Source organism: Myotis nattereri (genome assembly GCF_964212035.1).
Source record: "Myotis nattereri genome assembly, chromosome: 14".
NCBI lineage: Eukaryota > Metazoa > Chordata > Mammalia > Chiroptera > Vespertilionidae > Myotis > Myotis nattereri.
Genome location: NC_138089.1, coordinates 35,755,603 through 35,777,646, shown reverse-complemented (window position 1 = coordinate 35,777,646; position 22,044 = coordinate 35,755,603). Strand labels below are relative to the sequence as shown.

The 22,044-nt window shown below is 43.5% G+C and overlaps 1 protein-coding gene across 1 annotated transcript in view; it reads left to right on the top strand.

Annotated features, from left to right (window-relative positions):
- Positions 1-22,044, top strand: part of TMEM108 (transmembrane protein 108) — a 299,567-nt gene that overhangs the window by 41,544 nt on the left and 235,979 nt on the right. The window contains exon 2 of the mRNA XM_081106361.1: positions 9,259-9,374. The gene's annotated coding sequence lies outside the window, so the exon portion shown is untranslated. The remainder of the gene's footprint in view (positions 1-9,258; positions 9,375-22,044) is intronic.

Genomic DNA, 22,044 nt, shown 5'->3' with positions numbered 1-22,044 from the left:
AGCAAGAAATCGGCCGAGAGACGGCTCGTATCTCGAAAAACTCGTTAGTCGGGACACTCGTAAGTCAAGGCCCCACTGTAGAAATTGGCTTTTAGTTAAGAAAGGTTTTAAAACAAGGGATGATATAACCAGAGTCAGTCTGGTAAGGTTAACAAAAGTTAATAGGTTCTTTTTGTAATATTATTTAATCAACTAGAATTAAACCTGGCTTTTCATTTTGTTCCAGTGAATAGCCTTTGGAGTATTTATTACCTATGCATTATTTTTGGTCTTTAAAAAAATCTATTCTCACAAATTATGTGGACACTTTCCTCCGTTTTCAGAGTCTTCATGGCATTAGTGATTTGTGTTGTGGAAGTGATTTTCCCTTGTTAAAGAGTGAGTCCATGTATCTAGCAGCTTATGCAGGTGTTCTCCAGCATGGCTGTCTGCAAATCACCTGTGGAACGTTTTAAACCGATAGTTGTTCACCCCAATCGGAATCTCCAGACACAGGGCCCCCAAATCTCTTTCCTTAAAAGCTTGACTGTGCAGTCAGGCTGGAGAACCACCGGTTTAATGACAGCAAAAGAAGCTTTCTTTGAGACTTTTGAACATATTTTTCTTGACTAGACGTTTCTTTGTTGTTGTTGTTGCTTTGTTAATCCTCACCCAAGAACTTTTTCCCTATTGATTTTTAGAGGGAAAGGGAGGGAGGGGCAGACAGAGAGAGAGAAAGCCATGTGAGAGAGACACATTGATCAGCTGTCCCTCCCACTCCCCACGTGCAAGGACTGGGGCTGAGAATCCAACTTGCAACCCAGGTACAGGTCCTTGACCGGGAATTGAACCCACAACCCTTTGGCGCATGCGGGTCGATGCTCCAACCACTGAGGCACGCAGGCCAGGGCTAGAAATTTCTTTACTCCTATTATGGCCAGAACCATTGTGATGCCACATTTAAGGTGTTCCCCGAAGCTCTGATTTTTGTGCTTTGCCACCTCTGAAAGAGATGTGATGAACAACGTGCCCATTGCTAAGTGGGCTTTACTTCCGGGGCTGGTAAGGCAGAGAGGCCCAAGACACGCTGAAAGGGGAAAGTTTTCTCCAAGTGGCAGTTTGATCACCTTTATAAATAGTATGAGAAAACTGCTAGAAGCAGTGTCATACTACCTGGTCTGAAGAGGTTTTGGAGGATTTAGCACTTAGACCTTTGAGTCACTGTGTCACACTATTGGGGGCAATAAAGAGCTTGACTATGCTGGACAACAAAGTTTCTATATAGCAGAGACACTGGGCTTCCTGACTTCCAGACTCTGGAATTGCTAACAAGAGGATATCTGGGCAAGTCTTAAGATTCCTAAAATAGATTAATTTACAACTTCTCTGGCTGATGCCCGAATCTTCCTAGATGCTGAGAGCCTTAGCTTTTTGCATGTGCTTCCTATATGCTTCTTTCTGAGTTTGCCTGTGTAGGTCTACAACAGATTGTAAGTTTCCAGAAACCCCTTCTGTTGCTTCTCTCTGGCCAAGAGTATAGATAGCACAGTGGCACTCAGATGCACGTGCTCCATGCTTTAGGCCAGTGATGGCGAACCTTTTGAGCTCGGCGTGTCAGCATTTTGAAAACCCCTAACTTAACTCTGGTGCTGTGTCGCATATAGAAATTTTTTGATATTTGCAACCATAGTAAAACAAAGACTTATATTTTTGATATTTATTTTATATATTTAAATGCCATTTAACAAAGAAAACTCAACCAAAAAAATGAGTGCGCGTGTCACCTCTGACATGTGTGTCATAGGTTAGCCATCACTGCTTTAGGCAGCGGTTCTCAACCTTCCTAATGCTGTGACCCTTTAATACAGTTCCTCATGTAGTGGTGACCCCCAATTTCATTGTTACAAATTGAACATAATTAAAGCATAGTGATTAATCACAAAAACAATATGTAATTATATATGTGTTTTCCGATGGTCTTAGGCAACCCTTGTGAAAGGGTCGTTCGACCCCCACAGGTTGAGAACCGCTGCTTTCGGGTGACCTAGTGTTCTCTAGGAGGAGCATGCAGTCTCCGCTTCTAGTTTCCACACTCCAAGCCCCATAGACTAAAGGTGGGTAGATGTGGAAATTAAACACACCTTCCCCCAGCTGATGCCCAAACTGTGACCGTCACCAAAGCACCCCATGTTTAGTCAGTCACTGGTATGCAATCCAACACACAAGGAAGGGGAAAAAAATCTGGAAACTTTGAGTTAACAGGGAGCAGGGGCTATAACCATCATTTTCTGGCAAGTGCCCTTAAAATCTTGCCATTCAAAAGGTGGTCCTCAGACCAGGAGCATCATCTAACTATTAGAAAGTCCCATCCCAGATTTACTGGATAAGAATCCTCCTTTGAACAAATTTCCAGGTAAGTCCCATTCACATTTAGAATTGGACATATCAGTTGATCTAGTAATTGATCCATCCAGCGCCACCCAGCCCCCCCAAAACAGAGACTCAACCCTTTGTGCCTGCCTCGTACCGGCTCCACTGGGGTAGCAACCCAACCTCCAGGGACATCGGAGAGGCCGCTGCCGAGGACATTTGCTGATTGGCTGCACCGACCACGTGACCGGCGCCGGGCCTCCCGCGCTCCCCGATTGGCTCTTGCAGACGCTGACGGACAGGGCTGGTCTCCGGGGCGCGCGTGGGGGCGTGAGGGCGCGAGAACGCGAGTGCGCGTGCGCGTGCGGCGGGCTTTCTCCGGAGCCGTCGGAGGAGCTGGAGCGCTGGTCCCGAGGTGAGCGCCGCCGCGGGGCGGCCCCCAGCCTGTCCGAGGCCGGATGCTGGCGAGCCGGACGGGTAGGGCTGGGCTGGTGGGAGGGAGATCTGGGGTCCGCCCGTCCGAGGAGCCCCGCTAGGGGAAGATGCAGACCCCGGCTCAGCCGCCCCTTCTCGGTGCCTCCGTTTCCCTTTCCCTACCCTCTACTGCACCTCCCCATTCTGCTCTCCGCGGGGACTGGTCCGCCGTGGGTAGCTGCCCACCTGGCAGTCTCTCCTCCGCCTTTGTTCCCCGCCCGGAGGGATGCTGTATCGGCTCCCTCCCCAGGTAAAGGGTGAGGGTGCTGGGGCGCGAGCGTCCCGGCCGCGGGACCAGGGATGGGGCCGGGAGCAGATGGCTTTCCTGCAGCGGAACCTGCCACATGTGAGAGCGGAGAAAAAAACACACATGTAGTGTCACTTTGGCCAAGCCGCGGGACTCGAACTAACCCGGCGGCGAGCGAAGCCGAATTCCTAACGCAGCTGTGCGGGCGAACTGGGGGCAGGACCGCTGCACCGAGCCCGGGCTGTCCCTCCTAAGGTTTCTCTGGACCTGCACGCGAGCTCTCACCCCGGAGTTGCACGGAAACCGAAGGCTTTACACCTGCCGGAGGAATCCAGATATTCGCTAAGAGGAGGAAAAAAGAAAAAAAAAATTAAGCAGTTGGGTACTACTGATAGAGCAAGTGTATACGAGAGGCTACAAAAAGGAATTACAGTGTCACTGATGATTGGGAAATTGTATGGAGGGAAATGCCTGCAGTGAACTGCAGACCAGCCCGTCACATGGAGATTCTTCAAGAAGACTGGGGCTTGCGGGGAGGGGGGCGGGGTGAGTGCGGGGAAGGGGTGGTGATCTCTGTAAACGGAGGTTTTTCTGGGGCTGTCCAAGCGAGTAATTATTTTCAGTGTTAATGGCCTGTAGGGAGAAGGGAAGGCAGGGTCGAAATTACACTTATTCAGACCTCCTTAATTCTTTGAAAAGCGTGTGTTTAAAGAAGGCCATTTGGGTGCCAAAAGCGGGGTGTGTGCTGTGGCCGTGGCGATGTCTTTTTAAAAGTCATACTTTAAAAAGGGAGGGTGTGTGCAAGGCATCCCCTAGCCTCACGCTCCTCTTTTCCCCCAGATCTGCAGTAGGAAGGGCATGCTGTGCCTCTGACAGTGGAATATAAAAAGTTCATTCCCTTTTCTACCGGTTAACTTATGTGTTAATTTAGTCGATGTACCTGGTAGTCTATTTGGTAAGAAATGGTTCCACTAACTGTCATTTGGAAGATTTTACTGTGTTCTGGAGTTTCACTGTAATCCACTTAGAACTAAGTCTGGTAGTGATGGACAAGAATCTTTTTACCTGATTTCTCCAAGACATCCCAATACTGTTCAAAAGCCCTTTTATCACTTACTCTTACCTTCCCTGTACAAAGTTTTGTGTTTTTAGGAAACAGTGCGATTTTTCATACATCTAAAACACTCACGCCGGTGAAATGTCTGCACATGCTGAGAAATTAATTTACTTGGCAAGTTAACACGAATTGAAGAGGGAATACTTAAAGTTGTTAGGGGAAGGGGTGAGGGTTGGGGGGATCAGACCTAGCGTTTATCAGCTACAGCAAATCAACTTTTGGTGATTTTCTGAGGTGAATGAAAGTAGGAGAAGTTGCTGCAAAGCTTGTCAGGAATATAACAAGCCTAGTGAAGTATATATTGATAGATTGGAGCATAAAGCAAAGTAGTGGGAATGCTTTAAAAATTTGTCAGTGATTTGTTTTTTAGCTGGTATGCGATGGGGGTGGGGAGGAAAGAATTCTGAATGTGGGATAGGTGATATAGTTTGAAAGGCATGCTTCCACGTTTTTCTCAAATGTCATCTTTGTTCATATAAACTACACAGAGGGCATGCAGTGTTTATGTTTAGCCTGTGGAAGGGAGGCAGGGGTTTTGAAAAGGTTGAGGAACACTTATTAGTTTACCCAGGAGAAAACAGGGAGATTGGCAGGCTTAGTTCATTCTGAAGGAAGCAACGTACCCCAGTGACCTACAGGACAAGGTTTTATTCTCTGATTCAATAAAAGCCCACGAGTGTTGCTTTCAAAGCAACAACAAAATCATTTCCTCTCCGTCGTTTCTGTCCCCTGGGTCAGGGATGGGGAGGGTGGAGAGTGAATGAGAGGGATTAGGGCCCGACCTGCATGCCTAAGCAGTAGTGTCCTTTGAGCAGGATCTGTGTCACATTGTGTGAATCTAAGAGCCTTCACGTTGAGAAGCGTCTGAGCGCCTTCCCTGGGACACACGCCGTGAGAGCTGAAGAACACTGCCACAGGTGGGGCCGTGGGTGAGATCATCTGATAGAGAGCACTGGAGTTCAAGGAGAGCCAGGAGATGTTTAATTCCGCGAGGCTCTGCCTTGAGGAGGCATTTCCAGGCAGAGCTGCCTCATGTATTGGCCAGCCCGGCTGGGCTTTCCATGGCTTCCAGAAGACCTGCCTTTCACGAATGAGTCTCCTGCAGAGGTTCTGTGGCTCAGGTTGTAAGCATCAGTTATGCTTGTAATGAGCTCTAGAAAAGAAAGGCTCACAAAGACACCAATCTAGGCTGCCATTCTTTCAGGTCCTTGGCTCCTGTCACCCAAGGGCTTCCAGAAACCAAGTAGTGCCGTCCCTACCAGGAGGTGGCACTGCTGCCTCTGGGAATTCCTGGAGGAGATGAAATACGGAGCTGGCAAACCAGCAGTTAGTGTAGCCTTTAGTCTAGAAGATTTTGAAAGTCTGTGTCAGCTCTTAGTCAGAGAATCTTAAAAAAAAAAAAAAAAAAGTTCTGAAATTTAGAACTATTTATATAAGGTAGGAATACTGTCTTGTGGGACTTGAGGAATGGGTGTGAGAGAAGGCAGAGGGTAAACTGACAAGCATTCAGTGTAGTACAGGTTTTAAACGCATGTGGCAGATATCTTTTTGGTTAATTGAATGAGGTTAAAAATCATAATTAGATCAGAGTTCCCAACAATTTCATAGCTAATAATTCTTCACATGTAAAATTAGTCAACACACTTGGACTGTGGAAATGACTTTTAAAACTGACCAATAGCCGATCATGACATGCTCTAAAGATAGTGGTGAGGGTATTAGTGAAAATAATGCTGGCTAAGTCGTTACTATTCTTCGTGGCTGTCCACAGAAGGTAGGTCAAAATTACTCGGAATCCGTTTCCTTTTAAAATACTTGTCAGGAATTTTTAAGTTTTAGATATTCTTTAATGTTGTCCTTTCAAGATTGTATTAACAATCCAAATCTTGGAACTTTGGTTTTATTGACCTCATTAGCCAGAGTTCATTCACCCATTCCCCTCTTTTGAAAAAGTTATTTTATATTCTTTGTAATTGGTTGTTCTTTGAAATGGACTTTGTGGCCATGATATTTGAGGGAGGTGGGTGATGTTGCCAGTGATGTTACAGTGTATACGAGAGCCTCAGCTTTGACCCCGTCCGACCGAGCGATAGGGCACTGCTGCAGAGTATCATCACCCCAGTCACCTGCTTCCTCGTGCAGTTCTCCCATAGCTCAGCTTATTTGATGTTTATTTCTGTCTCTCTTCAAGTGAACTGATGAGCTGGTTTGTACTTCCAGTGCCTAATCTTAAAATGCTGCCCGTGCTAAATGGCAGTAGTCACAACGGTCTGTTAGCATTGCCTCATTATGTAACCTCCAGTCAGTCTTCTTGCCTTTCTGAACCTGTTTTCTCACCTGCTCACTGGGATTGGTGAAGTGCCACATGGCTCTTAAAATTTCTTCCAAGTCTAAAATTCTATGGCTAGGTGATTCTCATAAGGTATTTCTGAAGCCTCTGAAAAATTTCTCATCTAGAATGTATTTTCGTACTGTGAACCTAGGACAAAAAGAAATCTCACTAATATTTCTTCTCAGAGAAATTATTGTGCATCGTCTTAGAGTCTTAATAATTTAAAGTTTTAGGAAGTCCTAGAGATGGTAAACTCAACCTTCTCATTTTATAGACAGGGACTTTCAACTCAGAGCTGAGTGACTTGACCAAGCTAATAGAGCTAGTTAATGGCAGAGAACTGGTTAGAATATTAGGACCAAGCAAGGATTCGCCTGTTTTCCCTTCTCCAATGCTGCCTTTCTTCGCCTGCCATCAGTACACAGAATATACTGTGTGTACAGGGCTGGAGAAAAAAAAAAAAATCCTGATTTCCTAGTGTAGGATTTTAAAGCCACAGTACAAATAGTGTTGAGTTTGGGTAGAAATTCAAGGCCAGTCTTCTCTGTGCAGCTCATTCTTTTCTTCACTGACTGATCCTGAGCAGGATTCTTTCCTATGCATCTTTGGGTTTTTAAAACTTCTCTGCATAAAATTTCCTATCAAAAAAAACTTTCATCATCCTGGAAGAGTTATTCCCTGATCAGATAGCCTTAAGTGGGGTTCTTGGACCTCTGAGGACTGTGTGGATAGAGTATTTCTGTATAATTGACTTCCTTTGTAATCATACATATTTTCTCCATACACTTAACACATTATTTTGAGGAGGTCCTTAGGCTTCCACAGGTTGCCAAAGGGGACTGTGGCACCAAAATGAGGTAAAAATTCTACAGTAGGTTCTGGAAAATTGCCAGGCTGGGGGAATTTTTGAGGTGCTAAAGAAATTAAGGTGGAAGAGGGTTTGGGGTTGGAGTACAGAAGTAAGCTGTCAAACTTCTTAGAACATTTTACCTTTATTAAAGTGTTCAAAATTGCTCACTAAATGAGGATGCTAGCAATAGCATTTCACCCATCATAAATTGATAATGGAAATGTAAGTATTGATTTCCATTTATCATCCCTTGCTCAATAGTACTCCTTCTCATTTCCCAAAATACTTTTAAATTCACATTGCTTTATTAGAGGTGACATGCCTACGAAGAACCTCCCTTCTTCCCCAATCTGGTTTGATTTCCAGATAAATCAATGCCTTTCTGACTTATGACTTAAGAGTTTCTGACTCCGCTCGTTCACTTCTGAGGCCCTAACATTTTACTTTCTAGGACTCACCATGATCTCAGACATGCAAAATGATTTGCATGCCAGGGATAAAACATCTTGGGGTTCCTTTATTTATCCCTAGGGTTTACCCAGAAACCACTGCTCCTGCTTGACTAGTTATTTTATTTCCCTTTCTGTTTGATTCCTAGGTTCTCTTTCAAATTGTTCCCAAATAGGAGTGACTCAGAATTTGTATATGTTGAAAATAAAAATTCTTGTTTTTCCCCAGAAGGTATACAGAAGTTAATTTGTGTTCAAGTCACCTTTTGGACAAGTGAGGCATAACTGTGGATATCACTGCATTTTGAAGATCATTTTCCTGAACATCTCTTGATGTCGGTCCTGTGACACGTTGCTGACATTTGTTACCATGGTGACCCAAGCTGATGAATGCCACCTTCTGGTACCTTTTTAGATATGGGCCAGAGTAGTATTTGTTCTTGATTTAGAAGAAGAATAAAAATTACCCTTTCTTCTTCAGAAGATTGTTGTCAATTGAGTTTCTGTAATAACAGAATGATATCAAATTTATGAATTCTGGTCCCAGTTTACTGAGTTATTGTGAGATTTGGGAGACATCATGGACTTCTCTGAGTTTGCTTCCTTGTCTGGAAAATATAAAGAAAGAGCAGTGACCGCTGACATTCTTTGCAGTTCTAAGTCCTGTGACTGTGAAATTTTCCTTGGAACCTAGACTAAACATGTCTTAAACATGCTGGCTGGTTGGGAATTCATTTATAATCATAGCCAGTGCCAGGATAATAATTCTTTATATCTGAAAATCACTTTGTGGTTTAGAAAAACATTCTCTAGTTCTTCATCTCTTTTCTACTTAAAGTGTGGCCCGCAGCACTGGTATCTGGGAGCTTGTCAGAAATGCAGAATCTCGGGCTTCACCCAGGACCTACTGAATCGGAATCTGCATTTTATCAAGAGGCCAGGTGCTCTGCCTGCTCATTGTAGTCTGAAGGGTGCTAGGTCTCATTTTTGAGTCTCATACTGACCCCTTGGGTCAATGAGGGAAGCAGGGTATTTTACAGATAAGGAAATCAGGAAACAAAGACTCTTTTGTTAAGTAACCAATCAGGGCTGCCGAGCTAGTGTCTCACCCAGAACTACTTTAAACCTGAGGTCACAGGCTGGGGTGGAGAGGACCCTAGGGCAAACTTGGAAAACATATTTTAAAGGCAGGACTTTTGTCAGCCTGGGTGCCTAGATCACTGAACAGGGAGGCTCACTCCATTGACCTGTTCACCTGTCCAGTATGTATGCAAGAACCAGGAATAAAGTTGTTGTTTTTTTTAATTTGAGCCATTACATGTTTTGGGGTCTATATGTTAGCACTCAGCCTACTTTAACAAATTCACTTGAGCAGTGGCTTGGTACTTGAAGTTATTGGTCTTTTGGTCTAATGCATTCATTCATTTTTGTCTTTGGCAGTTGGTGATTAATCAGTCATAGTCCAACATGCAGAAGTGAGTGGGTGAAAAGCAGCAGAACTGATGGGTCATGAGGATGTAAGTGTGTTTGAAGGCTCTCACACCCTCTACTCCAGGGTAAGTCAAAGGCATTCGCTGCCACTGTTTCTCTGGTTTTACTGTCTCAACAGTTAGTTGGAGTCAGTGCAGTGGAAGGTTCTCTTTATTGATTCAATTGATGGACACAGTGAAAAATCAACAATTATGAAGATAAAACCATGATCAGGGTGATCGGATGGGATCTGTGCGTAGAAATATCTCAACACAAGAATTTTTAGTGAGATTGTATGGGATGGGATGGATATGTGTGGGGAGGTGTGTTGGGCCCTTCCTGAGAAGGAAACTAGGCCTGACTGTCTTCCGTTCTCTCACAGTGTTAACTCTGCTGGCTCGTGTTCTCCTCTCAGCATCCTCCTCCTTCATGGATCACTGTGCTTGGTTTTTTCTTCATCAATCACTTTTTTTAAAATTTAATTTTGTTTTATTTCTTAAAGTACCACAAAGAGCACTACACATGTCTCCTTCCTTCCTCCCCCCCTCCCCTGCCCCCCGACACTTCCCCCATCAATCACTTTTTCGAGGAGGAAAGACAGCTTACCAGAGAGTTGATGATTTCAAGTTTGGTAGATAATGGCAATAGCTAAGCATGTAGTTCCGCCCGTTCTATTTTATCTTCCCAGTGTTACTGGAACTCACATGTTCATTCATTCCTCTTCTGTTTGCAGTCCCTGGGGCAGTGATGGCGAACCTATGACACGCGTGTCAGAGGTGACACGCGAACTCATTTTTTTGGTTGATTTTTCTTTGTTAAATGGCATTGAAATATATAAAAAAAATATCAAAAATATAAGTCTTTGTTTTACTATGGTTGCAAATATCAAAAAATTTCTATATGTGACACGGCACCAGAGTCAAGTTAGGGTTTTCCAAAATGCTGACACGCCGAGCTCAAAAGGTTTGCCATCACTGCCCTAGGGCAATGGATGTGGGCGTTGGGAGTATTATAACTAAAGCTAGATTGCAGGTTTCATTCTTGCTGAAGATTTTCAGAGTCTAGGTGGAGGACTGGGATGGAGAGGTGGAAAGATATCATATCCTTTCTGAGCTTTCTACCTTCTGGTGCTTAAATTAAAACTAGACTCCTTAAAGAGAAAACTGTAATTAATACAAATCTAAGCAGATATAAGGATGGTTGGGAAGGAGGGACAGGAGTTAAAAAGAAGTACTCAGCTGAAAAACTGGATAGAGGGTTATTGAAGCAGCTTAGCTCAAGACTGTGGAGCCCTTGTCAGACAATGTTCCATTACCCAGACTCAGACAGAGGGCTCCCAGAAAGGCTGTTGTCCATTGGTGCCTCGCGTGGCTCAGTAATGAGTACAATTTACTGAATAAAATAGACAATTAGGGGTGGTAGCTCTCTGGAGATTCCCATAAGCATACTATTACTGCTCCGGAGTGATGCACGTGCTCAGAGATAAGCAGAGAAAAGGCAGCTGCAGAGTCCGTCAGCAACTGAAGAATCTAGGTGAGCAGCCAGACACAGACCATAGCTCAGGGCCTGGAGGTTGCTAAGGAAAGGACCTGGTCTTTTCTAGGTTTTCTCCTGAAAGGAAAGGAGCCGGACTTTGCTGTCTTTCCTCATTTCCTCTGCGGCTCCCATGTGCAGTCATTCCTCAGTATCTGGAGGGAATTGTTCCAGGACCCCCTCAGATATCCAAATCTATGGATGCTCAAGTCCCTTATATAAGTAGCATAGTATTTGCATGTGACCTATATTTGCATATAGGCTACAGCAAGGTATGGCTAGCCCTTTATTCCTGTGGAATCCAGTAGTGCTCAGTGCATGGCAAATTCAAGTTCGCTTGTTTTTTAACTTTGTGGAAATTTTTCAATCTGGATATTTTCAATCCATGGTTGATTGGATATGGAACCCATGGATATGGAGAGCTGACTGTATCTTCTATTTTTAAAGTAACTAAAAAACATAGCATGCCGAAATAGCACTCAACTGGCCTGTTTCTGTGTAAATACTGTACAAGGATCAAATTGTAGATGGAGCCATTCACTAACTATTGATTTGTGAGCCAAAGAAATACTGTTAGAGATGCCAGAGAGTCAGGTGTTCCCATTCTCAGCACTGTTGACATTCTGAGCTAGGCAGTGTGTTGTGGGGGGCTGTCCTGTGCATTGTAACATGTTTAGCAGCATCCACGGCCTCTACCCACTAGATGCCAGTAGTGCCTCCTCCACAATCATGACAATCACAAATGTCCTCAGACTTTGCCAAATGTCCCTTGAGGGGAAAAAATGGCCACTGGTTGAGAACCACTGCTGCAGTAGCCCAGCAATTTAATCTTGCTCTGAGTTTCCCTGGGACTGCCTCATTTGTCTACAGCTTCCCTACCTGTAAAATAGACACAGTATTAATAACTCAATAGCCAAAGACAGTGATGTGCAAAGATCACTGTGTGACCACCTGGGAGCTCTATAAATATGAAGAAACAATACCTGGCTCCCCAAATTTCCAGGACACAAGGACCCCTCTTAATCGTTGTGGAGGCAGCATTTGAGGGACAGTGGAGTCTGAAGAAGGGCAGAGGGTTAGTGCCTTGGGAGAGGATGCACAGTCCTGGATTCTGATTTTATTTGAAGGCTTCATGTCCTAGTTTATTGCAACAATATTTTCTGATTGAAGGTTTTCTTTTGGAAAGTTAAAAATGGGAGAGTGGAGGAGGCAGAAGGAAGGCTATTCAGAAGAGCAGTCAAGGAAATTACTTTTGACAGGATGGTCTTTTAGTGTTTAAGAGATTCATATATAATTAGACCAAAGGCCATAAAGAAGTAACCCTCAAAAGAAAAAGATCCTCCTGAATGATTACTGATCCTAGAATAGGTTTTGCAGGCAATACAATAAAGACAGAGAATGTTTGGAGAAATCTGTTTTTATCCTAGAACTTTTACATTTGTTTCTTCTCTTCTTTGGGAATATGGAAAGGGGTATCTTCAACATGTGCCCTTTCAATGATAAGTAACATGCTTTAATGTGATGTGTGTTTTTTTGATACTCTTACATTACTCAGTGTTGGGATGGTGAAAGAGGGCATAACCCTGACCTAGACCTGAAGTATCATGTTATTGTAATAGAAAGCCTCAGTTGGACTCTAAAACAGGGCCTGTGCAGGGATTCGACGTAAATTGTCCTGGTGGATTTCTGAGCCTTTCTGAGTTTCTGGTCCCTGTAGTTACTAGACGCACTCACAAAATTTACAACAAATGTGCTCTGTGGTGGATCTAATATGTGGAGTCTTGTTTATTTACATTCTGTCATACATTTAGAGTCATATGTTTTAAGCAAACCTTGTAAGAATGTTTGAGAAGGATTCTGTGTACCTTGAGCAAAGAGGCACGTCAGTATAGCAGAAAGGTGACAAGGGAAGGAAGCTCCATTTTGATAGAGACAGGCTGATGTTTGAATGTTAACATTTTTATCCTAGTGCTACTCAGAGTGTGGCCCTGGACCATCAGAACCACCTGGGTACTTGTTTGAAATGTTTAGACCTACTTCATCGGAATCTGGGAGCGAGCCTAATAATCAGTGTTTTAACCCTTTGTATGCCATAAGCGTCTGTAGATGCAAGGATGGTTTTCGTTTTGGATGCGTGGCAGTTAACTGGTTAGCAAGACCTCCAGGTTATTCTGATGGGTACATAAAGTTGAGAAGCACTGCTCTTGTGGTTTCTGATGTTTGTGATGGGGAGGGTACTGAGGAAGTACTTTTCTGGGCAGTCAGATGATATGTAACAGTTTTTTTGTGTGATAGCCTCTTGGATCATTTTCCCAAACCATAGTCTAAGCCTTTTCCTGCGTTGTCCAAGACAGGAGCCACTAGCCACAGGGATCTGTTTTTATTTAAATTAACTAATATTAAATAAAATTAGAAATTCAGTTCTTCATTTGCACTATCCACTTTTCAAGTGCTCTGTAGCCTCATGTGGCTAGTGGCTACCATATGGGACAGCAGAGACACAGAGCATATCCACAGAGGAAGATCTGTTGGACAGCATTGCTTTAGTCTGTAAGGACCTTATTTCATGGAAACCCGCATCTGCGGTGATAGTGTGCTCTTGTTATAACAAGACCTCAACTCATTTTAAACAGAATTGCGTTTTGGACAGCTCCATCCTGGGGAGCCTTTCAGTCTGTATGTCTTGCTGAACCTTTTACCTTGCTCTGCGGCATCTGTTTGTTACGGAAAGTGCCATGAGCCTGTCTCTCCGACATAATCGAGTGTAGTGCCTCTAAAATATTTGCCCTTTAATCCAAGCCTGCTGAGCTGTCTCTTTCCATTTGGTCTCTCCATGGCCTGACCCTTGGTGGTGAAGCTTGTTTGTGCAGTATGTCTCTCCCGATATTGCCTAGAGCTTAACAAAGAGTCTGGGAGGTGGCAAGAGAATTTTCACTCCTCCTTGTTCCAAGTCCCAGCATGGCTCAAACAGTGTTTCATAAGAGGGTATTAATTCAGCAGAGTAATCCCTGAAGAATTATCCCCTAAGGAATTAGTCTCTAAAGCAAATTTTCCATATTACAGCACAGATTTAGTAATTAAGCCCTTGAGCAACATGGAAGAATTTTTAGTTGATATTATCTATTATTATTACTACCAATATTAGTTGCTCAGAAACTGCCATAATTAGAACAGATGAAAAGATGTGGAAATAAAGATAATTTTTAAAAGATGTAATTTAAATCAAAGTCGATTGTTTTTTGTGGTAGAGGGAATGAGAATAAGGAGTTTGTGTGCCACGAGTGTTATCGCTGGAGGTGAGGGGCTGGGGTTGATGGGGGCTGACACTAATCCTTGGATAACCTTTACTTGATGACCTCACTTCTGTTGGGGTGCATTGCCTGCCCTCTTACTGCCCTCCTGTCTTCAGTTTGCCTTTCTTTCCTACTTTTGTCTTCCCCAAATGAGGGAGCTCAGTGTTTCTCAGGGGAGGTGCTATTAGCTTTTTGGTAGAATGGTTCATCATTTGATAGACTGACTCATCATTGTGTGGAACTTCCCTGTCCATTATAGTATGCTTAGCATCCCTAGTCACTAAATGCCCATATTACTCTAACTGAGTCAAGAGTCAACCAACTTGTCCCCTTCCCCCATTTTTCCAAATACCTGCTATTGAGAATCACTGGCTCCTAGAAAAATGAGTGGTGTCTTTTGGGGGGAGGAAGAAGTAATTAGAATTGGAGAAGGTTCGGGTGTTTCGAGGGGCTGCCTCATTAATTTCTGATATGACCTGACCTTTTCCAAAGCTGGGAGCCAATTTTATTCCATAGGAACCAGAATAATCAGGTTTCTCCAATGCAAATCTTGGCTCCTGAGCCTTGAAATCAACCCAGAAGCCACAGGGGAATCTGTCAGTGACATAGAGGGTAGAAAAACTACTAACGCTCCCATAGGATGCTGGGTTTTCTTGGGTCTCCATGGATAAATCTTTTGCATCTACTCAAAGTAAATTGTGATCTACTGAGAGAAAAAATGCAACAGGGCAATTTAAAGACAATCCAAGAGAGAGAGGGTTTGCCAGCCATTTCTTTTCTTTCTCTGTGATTGCAAACGTTGGCTAACTAGACCCTAAATGTATGAAGTTATGTATAGGCTATCTGGAGAGCTAAGATCTAAGATCTAAGATCATTTTGTAGTTAGTGAAGAGAAGAGGAATGCTTTCTTTTAAAAAAAAATATATTTTGTTGATTTTTTACAGAGAGGAAAGGAGAGGGATAGAGAGTTAGAAACATCGATGAGAGAGACGCATCTATCAGCTACCTCCTGCACATCCCCCACTGGGGGTGTGCCCACAACCAAGGTACATGCCCTTGACCGGAATCGAACCTGGGACCCTTCAGTCCCCAGGCCGACGCTCTATCCAGTGAGCCAAACCAGCCAGGCAGGAGTGCTTTCTGACATTATGTTCTAGGGGCCATCGAAATGCCTTTTATCACAAGAACAGAAACTCATTCAAGTTACCTTAAGCAAGGATGCATGAGAAAATAAAACTAAATGTCAGACATGTGGCAAGTTGGGAAGAATCCCAGGGACATTTTCAGAGCATTTTCTGGCCAGACCTCATGGAGATGGGACTAACTCAGGACCAGGAAGACTGTTCCTGATCTGTTGTAACTCTAGGATGTGTCTGCACTAACAGTGGTTGGTCAATCCGTGTTCTACTTCTCAACCATCTACTTGACCCAGCATTTCCACTTTGGCTCCTCTCCTCATGTCCCCTTCCCGCTTCCAGTTCTTGTCCCTACAGCCTGACCGATGATCTGTGTATGGGCCAAGAAGAAGAGGAATACAATAGCTCTATACTAAGTATCATCCCTACTAGTCTCATACCAGGCAACCTTAGAGGTACTGATGCCCCTTCATGGTCCAAACAGCTATACCCCAGGGTTGCTTGCTTTAGTAAGGACTGTGATCCTTGCGGTTTCTCTAGAAGGGAGCAGTGGTGGGTGGGGTAGACTGATGGGACATGAGACCTCTGTAGTGTAAGGACCCTGCTTCTTAACCCCTGGAATCAACATAAACAGTATTTGTTGGTCATGTGTATTATAAAGAATTGGAGGATCATTTGCAAAGCCTACATGTTTGGTAGCAATTGTGAAAAAGCCTGCATCCATTCTTTGAGAATCCTAGCTGCATCCCAGCAATTTCCCTTTTGCTGGGCTAGATGATTGGGAAATGCAGAGTTGTATTTTTTCTATAGCTATCTTATATTTTGTGTCTGTCAAATGCGATTCTCTCCGCCACCCATGTATCCCACAGGAATAATGGCTTAGGTGGCTGTCTAAATGTTGAAAGACGTTTTGACATCTCCAACAAGTGTTATTCAACAGCTGGGTTTATAAGAGTCCAGTCCTGACAAAGGAAAATAACTTGGCTTATTACTCCAAAATAAATTCCACATAGATGTTGTCATTTGAGGGATTACTGTCTTATAAAATAGACTTAAAGATGTTTTGTGGTATAGTGTGTTCTGTGCATCTACCCCTGATCTCGGAGAGTCCGTTTCATTTGAACCAATGATTGTGGCTGTACTAGCAAATGCATTCTCGTACTGCAGAAGGCTCTGTCCGTATTTACGAGTCTTTGTCAGGGTGAGAATGATGGTCCCGCTCCGGGGACCCGCACAGCTGTGAATGGTGTGATCTGTGGCAGCACAGACAGCCCATCTGTTCACCAAGTTCATTTAAGGCTCTCATACTTATCAAGTACAATGGTGCCACATATAGAGAATCAGTATTTCCTTAGCGAGATGCAGCTTTTGTTGAAAGAGGCGGAAGAGGCAAGGATTTGTGTTTCTCCTGAACAGGAAGATTTGTATATATAGAGAGAACCACATATTGCCAGATTAAAATCTTCAATTTTAATTTTAAAGAAGTACTTCTCTTATAGTACTTCTTATAAACTGAAGATAAAATAACTCAAATTTGTACATATGGATTTTTTTACAAAAATAAAGTGATTTGTTTCTACAGAACTAGGAATTAATTTGCAGTGCCTTCATGAAGATTCTGTAGCAACAGTAAAGACTTCTGCTCTCTCTCCAGGGTATAAAGAGATTCTAGGAGATGGCTGAGAGCCCAGGATCCTGAATCCTGGAATTGTGACCTGCCACAGGCCACTCCCTGTTAGACTCCTGGGGAATAAATGTGCAGGGTGGCGGGGGGCGGGGGGGTGCGGGAAGGAGGGGAGAGACAGGGGACAAGGATTGTGGACACAGATGCTTGAGGGCAGGGCTGAAACCTCCAGCCATGATGAACTGCTCTGTCTCTCCCCTGAGCCCTGAGCCACAGGGAAGGGGTGATCAGTCCTTCCCAGCCCTTTCCTTCCCAAGCCCATCATTGAATCTTGACCTTCACCTTTCCAAGAAATGAAGCTGTGGCTGATGTAATATCCTCAAATGTGACCATTCCTTAGCACAGCCCCTTAAAGGAGGCTTCATGGACAAGGAGGAGGGCAGCCAGGCATCTGCTTCTCTTAGCTGTCAAAAGTTGTCTCTTGGAAAGAATGTGTATTGGATCATGTCTGAATTTATAAGTTGTCATTGACATTAGTAAAATATTTCCCAAGCATTAAACAACAGGGCATTATTTAGAGACCCCCAACCTAGAAAATAATACTTTTACTTTGAGAGACCAAAATCCTGTGTTAGAACAGTCCTTGACTTTAACTTTTTGTTTTTCTGGCGTTTTTCCAAATGCCTTTCCATATTTCCCCTCTGTCTATTAACCCTGTTACCTTGCTTAGATCCTTTGCCCCCTTCCTTACATTTTGCCTTGTTTCCAAACTTCTGTCGTTCCCAGCTGACTGCAGGACAAGGTGCTTTTTAACTAGGCATAAAGGGTGTCTACAGTCTGACTCCAACTTCCTTTCTGACGTTCCATGCACGAGCTCATCCCTACTCAAAACTGGTCCTTGGTACCATTCTCTCCTCTCTGTATAGAATGCCCCTTTTTCTCTTTTCAGTGACCATCTGCTTTGGTAGCATTGGTAGAACGTTGACCTACCAGCAAGGTCTGTACTTCATCCTATCTCTATCAATTTTTAGAAATGTGACTTTGGGTAAATATTTAATTTCTCTAATCCTCAATGGGATTCATAATACCCACTTATGAACATGACACGGGGGTGCTTTCCTGCCCATGTCCACTTTTCTGCCTGTCTAGCACAGAACTCTGCGTGCAGGCTCATCACACATTCTTGCTGATGCAGTGATCGAACATCAGAATTGCAGAGCTGGTCTGCATCACAGTTCTTGATTCACCATCCCCTGCCTGCTGCTTCCTATCTTCTCTAACCATTACTTTCTTTGATAAGAACCTAATACCACTAATCTTACCAGTAAACACCTGTGATTGTGAAACATATTCACAGACACTCATGGTGTCCTGGTATATCTGCCCACAGCCGACACTGACAGCAATTTCAAGGCCACTCTATACAACCCTGAGCATCAATTCCTTCTCCTGGCATTTTTTTTTCTCTCATGTAAAGTGAGGTTTATCATGGAAATTGAATGCTATGATTATAGCTGTCATTATAAGGTATACTTCTCTATAACAAAGTTTTCCAAGGCCCAATGAGCAGGCTTTTTATTCCAAACATTATTCAATAAAATGCAACATGGCATTAACAGGATTTCTTGGGCAAACGCTTTTGAGTCAGACTCTACCCTATATTGATTCTCAATTATAATTTGTTTAGCATGAATGAATCTGCCAGTGTTCTCAAACAATGGGACGCTCTCCTGGCAGCCCTCCCCCTCTCCGGCTACATAGCTGAGAGTGTATCAGTGCTTCTTGTGTTCATTCTGTTTAAATCATGGTTTCCTGCCCCTTGCTCGGATGATTTAAGACATATGTTAGTCTATAAATTTTGGTTTCTTAAAACTTAACCCCTCCTGCCCCTTCTCACTCTTTCTGCCTTTTCTCCATTTTCTTTATTGTCTCATGCACAAAATATGGCTTTTAAATTTTTTTCTACTCAAGGAAAGAATAACTTAAATGCTTGTATTGCTTTTCTAGTTTGATGTTTGTTTTTTAGTTTTTAACATGGGTGTAATTTCCTATTATGTATGGTTCTCAATGAATTAATTTTGTCTCTCTATTTGCTCATGAATTTATTGGTGAGAGACATAAGTACAACTGTTTGGATTCTTTCTGCATTTTTGGGTTATTCATGTATATTGCTAATCATACCCTTACCGGTTGTCCAAATTTTGTGGCTTCTCTCTTTTTACCTGAGGCTTTTGAGGGAAATATATACAAAGACATGAGAGTATTTGTGGTACAAAAGGATCCATAAAAGCATTTTGTTCTTTCCAGATTCCTCTTTTGGAGAAGAATTAAGATAGATTTAGATTTTTCTTTGCTCATAATCAGAAAGATTATCTAGTATAACTTCTTCGGATGGAGAGATGTTATGGTAGGCAGCAGGAGCCTCTCCGCTTTTCCCTCTGTGAGCTCTGATGGAGGGAGTGCCGTGTCTGAGTATATTTTCAGTTGGAAAAAGGGAGGGCCGTGACGGTGAACTGTGATACTACGGTGCACTGAGTTGCTTGTTAGTCCTTCTGAAGAGGAAACACCAGGGCCTCAGCTGTATCTCCTTTCTCACAGAATTACTCAGAGTTGGAAGAAGCAAGAAATACAGCCCCTGGTCAAGTTGGATTTTAAAAAAAACAACACAACTATTAATTTTGAGGGGTTTTTTTGTTTTGTTTTGTTTGTTTGTTTTACTATAGTCACCAGGAAAAGAAAAAAAATGGAAGGGACTGCTTTGTTGACTTCAATTAGGTCGGATATCCTACAGCATCTTCATCTATATAATAAAAGCTTAAGCAACCATTATGGCAGAACGACCAGAACAACCAGTCGCTGTGATGCGCACTGACCACCAGAGGGCAGACGCTCAACACAGGAGCTGCCCCCTAGTGGTCAGTATGCTCCCATAGGGGGAGTGCCACTCAGCCAGAAGCTGGGCTGGCGAGCATAGCAGCAGTGGCAGGAGCCTCTCCCGCCTCTGTGGCAGCGCTAAGGGGCAGTGAGCTGAGCAATAAGGAGCAGCGAACAGGCAGGTGGGAAGGAGTGAGGGATCCCGGACTGCGAGGGGGATGTCCAACTGCTGGCTTTGGATATCCCCCGAAGGCTCCCAGTCTGTGAGAGGGTGCAGGCCAGGCTGAGGGGACCCCCGCCCCCCAGCATGAGTTTCATGCACCGGGCCTCTAGTTTTTAAATAATCCTCTATTTCCTGCCCTGGAAGCTCTCCCCTATTTCTTCAAAATTTAGGAGGAGAAGCTATGGGGATTGGGCCCTGTCTGGGAAGGATTGGCAGCCCCTTTGCGGGTTTGCTCCTGTGGAAGGAAAAAGGACTCACATCTGCCTTCTTCAAACCTCACCTGCTCAGCCCTCAGAATTCTGCTGCAGCCAGATATGTTCTCTCTGCCACATCTTGTCTGTCTGGAGTTCCCTTCCTGTCTTTTTTTGGCTAAAGGGCAGGGTGCTAAGTGTGGCTACTCTCTCAGGTCTGCTAGCCCTCTTCATCAGAGTGGAAAAGGTAGGAGAGGAATGCTCCCGAGGGGTGAGAGAGGCAACAAGAAGAGGCCCAGAGGTATCAAGAGCAAAGACCTATTTCACAGTTCTGCTCTAGGCCTCTCTGTTTACCTAGCTTTGCTTCTCTGGGTGTATAGTTTGAGGCCACATTTGGGGACTGGGAGACTTCGTTACTATTGGAATTTCCCCCCTCAATTACTTATTTCTCTCCACAATTAGACAATGAGGCCTCTAGGAGCGTGGACCCTACCATTAGCTTCTCTTGCAATCTTTGCATTGCCTGTACTGTGGGAGGCCCATGGTAGGAGCTCAGAATATGAAGGTTTCATTGCATCAATGGTTTCTCTTTGTGGCCTGTCTTACTCATTCCCCTTACCTTCACTTGCTTACCATTCTTACATTTTTATTCAGTAACCACTTGCTTTCTTCTCCCAGAGTAGTGTTTATTTTTCTGGATGGGTTCAAATTCTTCATGCCTCCAAAGCAGTCTGCAGTGGGATTGATTTGGCCATATCTGACTTTATCTGTTGAGCTAAATCTTACTTTTTCCTCTGCAGTTAACACTGGGAAGAGCCTGCAGTCTCAGAAGCATGAGTTCCACTTTTGAGTTTTCCCTTCACTACCAGGAGATGGAAGAGACTTAGGTTCTTTAACATCAGGTCTCACTTACATTGGCTGTGTGGCTGCAGAGGAGTCAGTATGCCTCTCTGTGTAGTATTCTCTCAGAAGTGAGAATCTTCCAAGTCCTCTTACTGGGATTGCTCACTCTGTAACTTAGGTTCTCCATCACACTTATGAAGTTGTTGCTTTCATTAAAGTTGTCCTAGTTGTTTAATGCAATTTTTTTTCCTAGCCAGATCCATTTCTTTGAAGGGCAGGGACAAGACCTAATTCTCATGTATCCTTGGCCACCCTTTTTCTCCCTGTAGACCATGCATGTGACTCCATTCAATTTAGGTGATCCATAAATGTTTTAACCTAATTAAACCCCAGGATTTATAGAATTCAATAGGAAAAAATGATCTTAATACATTAGCATCTAAGCACACCCTAAAGTTCATCTGGTTTATCATATTTTAAAAACTCAATTTATTGATTCAATTATTTCATCATTCATCATCCCTCTCACTATTTTGTGCCAGGCACTGTGTAAGGAGCAGGGGAGCTGAGGTGAATCTACACATGGAGCTTATTACCAAATGGAGAGGATAGACATTGAACAAGTAATTAAAATCTTATGAGAGCTGTAAGTACCTAGAGCTACAGACACCCATCATGGGGAGCTGCCATAGTGTCCAAGGAGGCTCTTGTGATGTTTAAGCTGAGGATTGTCAACCAGAGAAGGGAAGAGACTTGCCCAAGGCCAGTCAGTAGCTCATGTGTAGCTTGGCCTGTAATCCAAATTTCTACCTTGCCCTGGGTTCATTCCTCCAAATTTTGTGAGAAAACTGTAAAAATATTCATTGTTAAGAATACTTTGATCTTCTGCATTGGATCATATGGTTTAGCTATTGAATAGGTTACATTTTTATAATGTACTTTCTACTTATCCTATCTAATAATAGACAAACATAGTAATTAACCATACCTCCACTACGCTTCCCATTGGCTAATCAGCAGGATATGCAAATTAACTGCC